The sequence below is a fragment of the Ovis canadensis genome, chromosome 3 (assembly GCF_042477335.2).
Source record: "Ovis canadensis isolate MfBH-ARS-UI-01 breed Bighorn chromosome 3, ARS-UI_OviCan_v2, whole genome shotgun sequence".
NCBI classification, from domain to species: domain Eukaryota; kingdom Metazoa; phylum Chordata; class Mammalia; order Artiodactyla; family Bovidae; genus Ovis; species Ovis canadensis.
Window position 1 is genome coordinate 81298920 of NC_091247.1, and position 11928 is coordinate 81310847.

Here is an 11928-nt window from a genome sequence, read left to right on the forward strand (position 1 = left end):
GTGAGGGGCTCCTGCCCCAGAAGTAAGGGCCCGGCTCGGCTGCTGTTTTGTCACCTGTCCCCGGGGCCCCGTGCTCCTCTGGAGACAGGGTCTTTGCACCCCCCAGGCAGTGCTGCAGAGAATTAGCTGAGGGGAGCCTACAGGCTGGCGTGTTGCTGGCTGCCCGGGGGCTCCCCGCCTGGAGTGAGATGAGTATGGTGGCTGCTGTGGGCGCCTCACGCAGGTCCCTTTACCAGCTGCTGTAAGACTTGGCGGCTAAGGTTCACTGCACCAGCTTCTCTGCAGCATTTTCTTGGCTGCCATCTCCCAGGAACCCACCCACCGGTTCCCCACCTACAACCAACCACTGACCCAGGGCATCATGGGCTGGGCCAGCATAGTGCTATAAGTCATCTCTGGGGCTCCACAGGATCAAGCTGGAGCTGGAGGCCACATCTTTGCTTTACTGATCCCTGCCCCACCCTGCTTCCTTCACAGCCCTGTCCCCAGGAGTGCTCTCCCAGTTAACTATTTTCACAGGGATTGTCATTTCAGGCTTTGCTTCTAGGACCCTAACTTGAGGCTCAGATGGGTCTATGGAACTCTGAGGACTCCTATCTCCAGGTGCGTATAGCTCTGGGGCAAGGATGAAGCTGATCAAGGATGAAGCTGTCCTGGGCTGCAGGGCTAAGAGCAGACAGAGGATGGAGGGAAACTGGGAGCCTCAGCTGGGGCCTCTGGTCCAAACAGAGGAGCAAGGCCAAGGTGAGGGCCACTCAGCCTGTCTCTTCCCTCCACCCTGAGCCTGGCCTATTATTAGTCCTGTCTTCTTGATGTGGCAGCTGAGAATGGATAGTTCTTCTCAAGGCCTCAGTGTCCCTGGGAACCGAGGGCCTCTGCCAGACTAGCTCCCAGTGTCCTGCAGAAGCCCAGTCCCTTCTGCCCGGTGGGGGTGGTGGCAAGGGGCGTTGGCAGAAGCCCGACTCTCTGCAGGAAAGAACCAGGGGAAATTGAGTACCGGCTCTTCCTGTGGCGGGGAGAGAGGGCTTAACAGGGTTGGAATGGCTGGAACAGCTGGCCTGACACACACAGCTGGCAGCTGAATTATGAGTTTGGGGAAGCAGTCTTCCTGTCAGCTTCCTTCCCCTTTCCCCCAGGAGGAAGAGGTCTCCTAACTTCCCTCCGCCCTGCTGACTCGGCAGCTCCCTCGTGAACGGGCGGGTGGACAGCTTCAGACACAAAGGCAGAAGGACAAGGCGGGCCTTTCAGGCACTGTCTGTCCCTGGGGACTTCTCAGGGCTCGTCACGTCATGTCAGATAGACTGGCCCTGATCTCAGAGAAGAGGACAGGCCTTTGGCACTCAGGTCAAGCTCCTCCCCCACGCCTCTGCACGCAGCTGCCCTCCTGAACATCAGAGCACCCTTTGGGGTTTGGGGAAGGGAAATCTGTAAGAGGTTCAGAGAGAGACCAATGCCCAGAGGAAGGGCTGAGGAGGAGGAAGTGCTCGGGGTTTCGCTCACCCGCTGATGTTCTCGTGTTGGAGGGGCCTGCATCAGCACCACTGTGCTGCAGCCATGCTTCCTGTGCTCGGCCTGGGGGAGGTCAGCAGACACTCTGGCCATAGCAGGTGGTGGCCCCGGGGCCCAGCGCCCGGCCCTGAGGGCTGCAATCATTGTGCTTTCGGCATGTTTATCCTAAACCTTCCTTCCTTTCACTGCCAGGAACCAGGAAAGCCTTGGCTCTGTAGGCTTTGGGGCTGGGGCTGGGCACGTTCAAACAGGCAGGGACTGTGGGGTTTGTGAAAGCCTCTCAGCTTCGGGCACACACGATCAGTGAAAAGCGGAACGGATGCACCCTCTCTGGGGACAGCTTAGCATGTGGGTCTCCAGCCCCAAAGATGTACATACCTTCTGACTCAGCAATTCATTTCTGGGAGTCGATCCTAGGGAAATAAATTATAAGTTCACACAGGTGTGTGTATCAGGATGCTTACCTCTGCCTGGTTTAGAGTTGATATGGGGCCATGGGAGGTTGGTACGTGCACACAGTGGAGAACTTGGCAGCCAGTTACACTGATGGAATTATCAATAAAGCTGCCATGAACACTCTGGTTCATGTCTTTTGGCAAGCATAAGCATGCCTTTCTCTTGGGTATGAACCTAAATGGAATTTCTGGGTCAGAGGACAGATGTGTGTGCAACTTGATGGTGCTAACCAGTAACTGTTCCAACCAACCCAACCACCACTAGTGGTGGCCCACTTGGCCCCCGTCTTCACCAGCACCCAGTATCATCAGCCTGTCTCACGCTGGCTTTTCTAGGAATGTGTAAAGGTGTTGCTTTGTGGTTTTCATCTGCATTTCTAAATATATGTCAGCAGAAAAAGTGATAAACATACTGTGGTATACTTATAAGCTGAGAATTGGCACAGCAATGAATAAGAATGAACTACAGATTCATGTAACCACATGGATGAATCTCAAAAAAGAGGATGCTGAGTGGAGGAAGCCAAACACAGAAGAGTATATATACTGTGTGAATCCATTTAGAGGCAAATCCCAAACAGGCAAAACTATCTACAGTGATAGAGATCAGATGTGTCGCCTATGGGGACAGAGAGGTAACGACCAGGAAAGAGATGAGGAAACCTTCTGGGCTGTTGGAAATATTCCTTATCTTGATCTCGGTTGTGGTTAAATGAATGATATTTATGTAAAATATTTTATCAAATCAAGTAACTTTGCATTTTCAATCTTTTTTTAAATTTTTGGCCGTGCTGTGTGGCATGTGGGATCTTCGTTTCCCAAATAATGATCAAACCTGCATCCCCTGCTGGGGAAATGTGGAGTCTCAACCCTTGGACTTCCAGGGAGGTCCCTATCTTTGCATTTTGTTGTATCTAAAGGCTGAGCACCGAAGAATTGATACTTTTGAGCTGTGGTCTTGGAGAAGACTCTTGAGAGTCCCTTGGACTGCAGGGAGATCCAAACAGTCCATTCTGAAGGAGACCAACCCTGGGATTTCTTTGGAAGGAATGATGCTAAAGCTGAAACTCCAGTACTTTGGACACCTCATGAGAAGAGTTGACTCATTGGAAAAGACTCTGATCCTGGGAGGGATTGGGGGCAGGAGGAGAAGGGGACGACGGGGGATGAGATGGCTGGATGGCATCACTGACTTGATGGACCTGAGTGTGGGTGAACTCCGGGAGTTGGAGATGGACATGGAGGCCTGGCGTGCTGCGATCCATGGGGTCACATGACTGAGTGACTGAACTGAACTGAACTGAACATTTACTTACAGCATTTACTTACCTTGCTTCTATCACTAGGCACATGAACAACTGGGTATTGTTTTTGCTTTGGCTCCATCCCTTCATTCTTCCTGGAGTTATTTCTCCACTGATCTCTAGTAGTATATTGGGCACCTACTGACCTGGGGAGTTCCTCTTTCAGTATCCTATCATTTTGCCTTTTCATACTGTTCATGGGGTTCTCAAGGCAAGAATACTGAAGTGCTTTGCCATTCCCTTCTCCAGTGGACCACGTTCTGTCAGAATGAAGAACAAAGCTAGTGGAGGTGATGGAATTCCAGTTGAGTTATTTCAAATCCTGAAAGATGATGCTGTGAAAGTGCTCACTCAATATGCCAGCAAATTTGGAAAACTCAGCAGTGGCCACAGGACTGGAAGAGGTCTGTTTTCATTCCAATCCCAAAGAAAGGCAATGCCAAAGAATGCTCAAACTACCACACAATTGCACTCATCTCACATGCTAGTAAAGTAATGCTCAAAATTCTCCAAGCCAGGCTTCACCAGTACATGAACCGTGAACTTCCAGATGTTCAAGCTGGTTTTAGAAAAGACAGAGGAACCAGAGATCAAATTGCCAACATCCGCTGGATCATTGAAAAAGCAAGAGAGTTCCAGAAAAACATCTACTTCTGCTTTATTGAGTATGCCAAAGCCTTTGACTGTGTGGATCACAATTAACTGTGGAAAATTCTTCAAGAGATGGGCATACCAGACCACCTGACCTGCCTCTTGAGAAATCTGTATGCAGGTCAGGAAGCAACAGTCAGAACTGGACATGGAACAACAGACTGGTTCCAAATAGGAAAAGGAGTATGTCAAGACTGTATATTGTCACCTTGCTTATTTAACTTATATGCAGAGTACATCATGAGAAATGCTGGGCTGGAAGAAGCATGAGCTGGAATCAAGCTTGCTGGGAGAAATATCAATAACCTCAGATATGCAGATGACACCACCTTTATGGCAGAAAGTGAAGAGGAACTCAAAAGCCTCTTGATGAAAGTGAAAGAGGAGAGTGAAAAAGTTGCCTTAAAGCTCAACACTCAGAAAATGAAGATCATGGCATCCAGTCCCATCACTTCATGGGAAATAGATGGGGAAACAGTGGCAGACTGTATTTTGGGGGGCTCCAAAATCACTGCAGATGGTGACTGCAGCCATGAAATTAAAAGACGCTTACTCCTTGGGAGAAAAGTTATGACCAACCTAGATAGCATATTCAAAAGCAGAGACATTACTTTGCCAACAAAGGTCCGTCTAGTCAAGGCTATGGTTTTTCCAGTGGTCATGTATGGATGTGAGAGTTGGACTGTGAAGAAAGCTGAGTGCTGAAGAATTGATGCTTTTGAACTGTGGTGTTGGAGAAGACTCTTGAGAGTCCCTTGGACTGCAGGGAGATCCAACCAGTCCATTTTGAAGGAGATCAGCCTTGGGATTTCTTTGGAAGGAATGATGCTAAAGCTGAAACGCCAGTACTTTGGACACCTCATGAGAAGAGTTGACTCATTAGAAAAGACTCTGATCCTGGGAGGGATTGGGGGCAGGAGGAGAAGGGGACGACAGAGGATGAAATGGCTAGATGGCATCACTGACTCGATGGACGTGAGTCTGGGTGAACTCTGGGAGATGGTGATGGACAAGGAGGCCTGGTGTGCTACAATTCATGGGGTTGCAGAGAGTCGGACACGACTGAGTGAATGAAATGAACTGAACTGAACATTTACTTATATTGAAATTTAAAACAGTATTTAAGCAAAAGAAGAGAAGATAATGCAGATCTCTGTTGATAAATCTGGAATTATGTTTAAGATATATTAAATACATAAAGCAGATTGCAAAATTCTGTGGACATTTGGGGGCGTTACTCATAAACTCTTCTTTGGTGGAAGTCTAGGTTATCTCATTTTAAACTAACATTAGATGTGGAGAAACTGAATAACGGTTTTTGGAAAGGATCCAAAATGCATAGGAAGTTAAAAAATTGGGAAGAGAACTGCCATATGACCCAGCAATCCCACCGCTAGGCATATACTCTGAGGAAACCAGAATTGAAAGAGACACATGTACCCCAATGTTCACTGCAGCATTGTTTACAATAGCCAGGACACGGAAGCAACCCAGATGTTCATCAGCAGATGAATGGATAAGGAAGTTGTGGTACATATACACAATGCAATATTACTCAATTATAAAAAGGAACACATTTGAGTCAGTTCTAATGACTGATGAACCTGGAACCTATTGTACAGAGTGTAATAATTCAGAAAGAGAAAGATAAATCCTGTATGTTGACATATATATATGGAATTTAGAAAGATGGTACCAATGATTCTCCATGCAGAACAGCAAAAGGGACATAGGCATAAAGAACAGACTTTTGGACTCAGTGGGAGAAGGTGAGCATGGGATGATTTGAGAGAATAGCATTAAAACATAAATATTACCATATGTAAAATAGATGACCAAAGCAAGTTCCATGCATGAAGCAGGGCACCCAAAGCTGGTGCTCTGGGCCAACCTAGAGGGTTAGGGTGGGGAGGGAAATGGGAGAGGGTTCAGGAAGGGGGGTGGGGACACATGAATACCTGTGGCCTATTCATGTTGATGAATGGCAAAAACCATCACAAAATTATAAAGTAATTATCCTCCAATTAAAATAAATAAAGTAAAATAAAAGAGAAAACAAACTGCATAGAAGGCATAAGAAATAACAATTTAAAAAATTGAATGAGGCATGAAACTTCTGAGAATATAAAGAAATACTATGTTGTTAAAAAAATAAGAAATTAACATGTGATACAGTATTATTAACTAAACTACAGATTTTTTTCAAATTTCACGTGTCCATTATTTGTTTTCATATCTTATTCAAGATTCCACATTGTATTTAGTTCCATTGAGCAACTTTAGCTGCAAACAACAAATTCTGGTAAATTCTCTTTTCATTTTTATTCTGTTACAAATATTTTCTAGTTTTCCTTGTTATGGCTTCTTAGATACACTCTCCATTTTAAAGTGGACATTTAATTTCCACATACATGGGGGTTTTAAAGTATGTTTGATATTAATTTTTCATTTCAATGCAATCATCTCTGCAGTCACCTTCTGTATTTTTGCAGACTTCTAACTTTCTTGAGGCTTTCAACAACTAAGTCAAAGATTGCCCTTGGTAAATGTCACAAGGCACCTAAAAATATGTGGGTTCTTTTCAAATATCTTTCAATATTGATTTCTAACATAGCACATTTCTAACATATTTCCACAGTGATAAGAGAACAGACTGTATGATTTCAATACCTTTAGACCATGAAATTTTTGCACCTTGTTTTATGTCCCTGGCTATGTTCCAGTGTCTCCTAGTTTATAGTCTATGGGAACGTGAATAGAATCTGTATCCTGCTGTTGTGTGAAAACTGTATAAATCTTAACATTGAACTGGTTCATGGTGCTTTTTAGGTCTACTATATTCTTCTACCTTTCTGTATGTTCATTCTATTAATTTTTGGGAGTTTGCTGTTGAAATTCCAACTAAAAATCTTAATTTATTCTCTTACAGAATAATTGTGGAATAATATATAATTGTGGAATAATATAGTGGAACTATATGTAACTTTGTTATGTATTTTCCAAGCCTCTTGTAAATATGTTGTCGTACTTTCATCATTTAAAAAATTTTTAAAAAATAAAAAATAATTTTATGTTGATGAGGAAACTCAAATTTTATAGCAGTCAGTACCACATTTTGAAGGACTGAAAACATATCCTGTGTCCAGTGGGCCATGATACAGCAGGAATGTCTATAAATTATATAAAATGGAATCAGATAAAGGAATTTGGAGTGTTTTTTCCTTCCCTTTCTTCTTCTCTCTCCTCCTTGCTCCTCCTTCCTTCTTCTTTCCTTCCTCGTCTTCCACCAGTTCTGCCGGGAAGACTCCTGCTTCTCTCTCCTGTGCACGCGAATCGTGGCAGCAGGAGGACGCATGTGACTTAAATTCAGGTGGGGGCCCGAGTCCTGATTCTGCCGCTTCCGGGGAGGGCGACCTTGGGATGATCACTTGTCCCGCTGAGTCTCAGTTTCATCACTTGTAAAATGGGGAAGATAATGCCCGTCATGCTAGGTGGCTGGCAGGAGCAAGGGAGCAAATGATTGCAGACATTGATAAGTTGCCAAAGAACTCTGACACCTCTAATGCAGAATTGTCATCGCTGGGGTGAAGGAAGCGCAGAACAGACTGTCAGGTCAGGTGGTCCCCGGCTCCAGTACCTCACTTACTGTGTGGCCTCAAGCATGGGGGCTAACGTTTATGCACCTTGATGAGCTTGTCTTTAAAACACTGATGAAGACAGTGTCTCTGACACAGGGTTGCTCTAATGATTAGAGGTCATATTCATAAAGTAAGTAGTGTAGTGAGAGCCTAGGTGGAAAAAACACTCAGAAAACAAAACAACAGCAAACAGACGGCCACAGGCTGCTCCTGGGGCATCATTATTCTGTTATCAGGCTTGCCACAGGAAGCGGCCTCTTAGCTCAGTGGAGGGAGCACCTGGCCTTTCCTTTCTCTAGGAAGATTTCAAAGGGCAACCTCTGAAATGCTCTGTATTCCCACATTTGATAGAGGGTCCCCTTTAAAGCTTCCACTCCCTCACTGTCCCCTTGTCTCACCCTGCCCCATCCCCCTTTAACAAAATTTCCAAGCTGAAAGGACAGTGGAGCCGCTCTTTGTTCAGAAACCAGGGAGCTGAAAAGTCAAGGAACCCAGCCAAGGTCGCCCAGCTGGTCCTGGCTGAGGCTGGAGGCCTAGACCCCCTGGGTCCCCATCCAACATTTTTCCACCATGTGCGTCACGGGGCTGTTGTTGAGGCTGACCAGGGTGAGCTCTGAGCTGTGGGTCCGGGGTCTAGAGAAGATACAGACAGTCCTTAAAGCCCTGGGTCTGAGCTGGGCTGGAATCAATAAGATCTGGGATTTTCATCCTGGTAGGGGCAGAGTTTTTCCTGTTCTGCCTTTGGTTACTGCATTCTCTTCCTTCATTGTTGGAAATCATTCCAGCATCTCCCAGTGTTGGTTCTGCCCAAACTCCTGGTGGAGGTGGCCATTCCGTGTATGGATTGTACTTGGGTGGGGGTATCTGTGTGGGTGTGTGATGAGCACCCACGATGGCACATCTGTCTGTCTGGGTGTGATGTGACTCAAATGTTGAGGCTCACACTCCTTTAGCCTCTCCCACCCTCCCCCATCACCCCGCTGCTCTCAAAGCAGCTGTATCCCACCCCCAGGGAAAGAATGTCCCTGGCAGCCTCAGTGCCCACCCCAGGCTGGAACGGCAGCACAGGTGGGGGTGCTGTGTCCAGCTGGCCCCATCACAGGGCCTCCCGGGAGGAGAAGCCACCCCTCCAGCGTCCCCATCAGTGCTGCCTGCCACAGCTGTTGCCCTAAGGGACCGACTGCCCTGAAAGGAAGTGTCTGGAAGCTGGGCAGCCAGTCCACGGGAGCCCTCCTGTGTTCAGCCTGGGGCCTAGTCCAGGGAGTGGGTTTGCCCGGGAACCCCTGGAAGGCAAGGGTGCCCCATGGTGCCGCACCAGCATCTACAGTGTGCTGGGGGCTGGGGCCTGGCCAGGGAGCTTTCAGTGAGGACGAGCAGAAGTTCCCACACTGGGCCTGGTTGTCTGGCTGTGGCCTCAGGAGGAACGGGCTGCCCCCTGGAGAGGAACTCCGTAGTTATCATGAGTCCCAAGCCCACTGCACGGAGGGGCTGGAACCCAGACAACATTCACTTATTCTCATGGCAACAGTGAGCAACCTGAGCAGAGTTGGAGAAAAGCCCAGAAAGGCAGTTTTGGTGATTTTGAGCGAAGCACATGTGTCCTTTGGGAAAGGCAGGGTGACTCCTGTGACGGGTATTAAAGGGTGGGTGGGAACCTGGGGAAGGTGGGAAGGGCAGAGGGGTGGCCATCAGTGGGGGCACTTCTGATTTCTTGGAGGGATCATACCTGGTGCCCAGATAAGAGTCAGTAGGTGTCAATGTATGGACAGATGTCTGTTATGAGGTGTGGCAATTCTGGGGAGAGAAATTGGCGAGCCTGGGTGGGGTCAGGAAGGCCTCAGGGAGGAGGGAAGAGCACTTCAGGGGAATGATATCCATGAACCCTAGAAGGCCCTTTACTTCCCACCTGGACCTTGCAGGCCAGAGGCCCGGGGATGGAGGGCAAGGGCACTGTATCTGAGAGAGCAGCGATACCCAGCTTGTACCAGCGAGGGGTGGGCAGGGCTTAGACCAGGGAAGCAGGGGCTCAGTGCATCTAGGGAGACCCAGCCTGGCCTCACCTCCGTCTGGCCCATCTTCTTCAGCCCTGGAAAGAGCCATGCCCCTCCGCCAGCCACACTTGTAGAGCACAGAGCTGAGCAGATTGAATGGTGCTGCGCGACCTCACACGAGTCACTCTGCCTCTTTGGGCCTCATTTTTCTCACCCATAAGCCAAAGGGGTTGGAATCTGTGGGATCTCAAATGATTCCCAGGTAACCTGCCAGCCCTGACTAACCGGTAAAGCTAAGTGGAGGACTGTGCCACCAAGTCCAGGCTGGGAGGAACAGATGCTGTGATCCACTAGTGATGTCTGATGTGGCCTCCTGACTGGGGCTGGGGGGCGTGGTACCCATGCCTTCTACCTCCAGTCTTTATACTTCTAAAAGCAGGCAGCGGGTGAGGGGCTGGACAAACCTTCAGTCTTTATACTTCTAAAAGCAGGCAGGGGCTGAGGGGCTGGACCAGCCTTCAGTGAAGAGAGGCGCTCCTGGTCCTTGTGACAAATCTGTGTATTCTCCAGGGCCAGACATCTAGATGGGGAGCACGTGTTGCCGAGCATCCGTCCCTTGGCCTGGTATAAACACAGGAAGAGCCACAGTTTCATGAGGAAGAAGAGGGAGGGTAAACACTCCCACATCTGAGTTCTTGGTCCATTTGTTTTTCTGGCATTTTGAAAAATGTATGTCCAGCTGCGTTTATTTATAGCTAGTAAGAAGGAAAGTTTTGTGTTGCTTTGTTGCTTTTTTGCTGAAACAGAAAAAAAAAATCCATAAAAATTGTAAAGAAAGAAAAGGACAGTCCAAAAGAAGTTGATGAGTTATATAAATGGGTTTCACTGGAAACTAAAATCTTGAGAACTTTAATTAGAAAACAGAATGTTTGTGAGATGCATGGGTATCGGTGAGTGTGTATATATGTATGAGCTGGTGAATGTTGTATTTGTGAATGTATTGTATGTGTATAACTCATGTTGATGCACGGGGCATATTTGTGTAGCGTAAGTGTGGCATGATCGTGTGTGTGCACTTAGTGTGTTCTCCGCAGCAGGCATGTCTGTAGAACATGGACATGGCTTGTGTTCTGCATCAGCGGTGTGTGGGGTATGTACAGCATGCCTGTGGTATAGAGTGGGCAGCAGAACAGCTAGGCATAGTGTGTACTCGTGCAGGATATGTGTGCACCAGGCATGTTTGCATGACCTGTGACGTGTGCATTCTGGGTGGGCACGTGGTGTCCTTGTGCAGAACGGTGATGCTTGTGTGTCCTGTGATGCTCTGGCCTTTGAGCAGGTCTTGGAGATGACGTGAAGTATCATCAGAGCTTGAGAACAAAAAGCCCTGAGTCTTTTTGAAGGGTTGGCTCTTCCAGCAAGAAATCAGGAATTTCTGAGCTCTACTTTCCACATCCTGTGAAGTCCAGATAGGCAGAAAAAGACTGGATACAGTAGACACCCAGCTGCCAGCTCATGAAGGCCGATTAAAACCTTGCAGCTTGCTGTTTCCAAGAAACATTGCTCATCAAACTTTTCAGAACTTCCCACCACTTGACAAAGGTAGGGAATGTTCCCAGTGACTTTTTACTAGAAAGCTTAGCAATTTCTACGATGAATTTGGGATATACATTTTTTTAAAAAGTGGCTCCATGCTAAGGGAGAAGGTTGCCGGTGAGCTGGAGCTCCTAGTCCAAGCGTTCACAGTAAGAATCGTTCCCCTCCCCACCAGTCCCCTGGAAGCCACCAAATGGGGCAAATCTACATCTTTTATCTGCCCTCAGGCAAGAGGTTGAGAGGATTTCACTCTCCCAAGCCAGGGGCAGCGGAGAGAGTGAAGGCTGCTCTGTGGTGTGCCTTGCAGAACTCTTGGCACCTTCTTGAATCTTTGATTTGTCAGGAAGCGTTGTCCAGAGACTTCCCTGGTGGTCCAGTGGTTAAGAATCTGCTTTCCTATTCAGGGGACGTGGGTTTGATCCTTGGTCCAGGAACTAAGATGCCGCATGCTGCGGGGCAACTTTGATGGCCTGCGGCAACTACTGAGCCTGCACACTCTCGAGTCTGAGCACCACAACTAGAGAGTCTGTGCACCATGGCAAAAGATCCCGTGTGACACCACGAAGGTCCCACACAGCGCGCGTCACAACCAAGACCAAATAAATACATAAAGTATTAAAAAGAATCTGCAAGGCACCGAGCAAATGAGATTTGTTATTAAAAAAAAAAGAAGAAAAGGTGTTTTCCATCAGAGCCCTCCCTGCTACACAGGACTGTTGTGTGGGCCCAGAAGCCACAGTCGCGAATATTTTTGCCAAGTGGAAGGGACAGTCCCGAGGGGCAA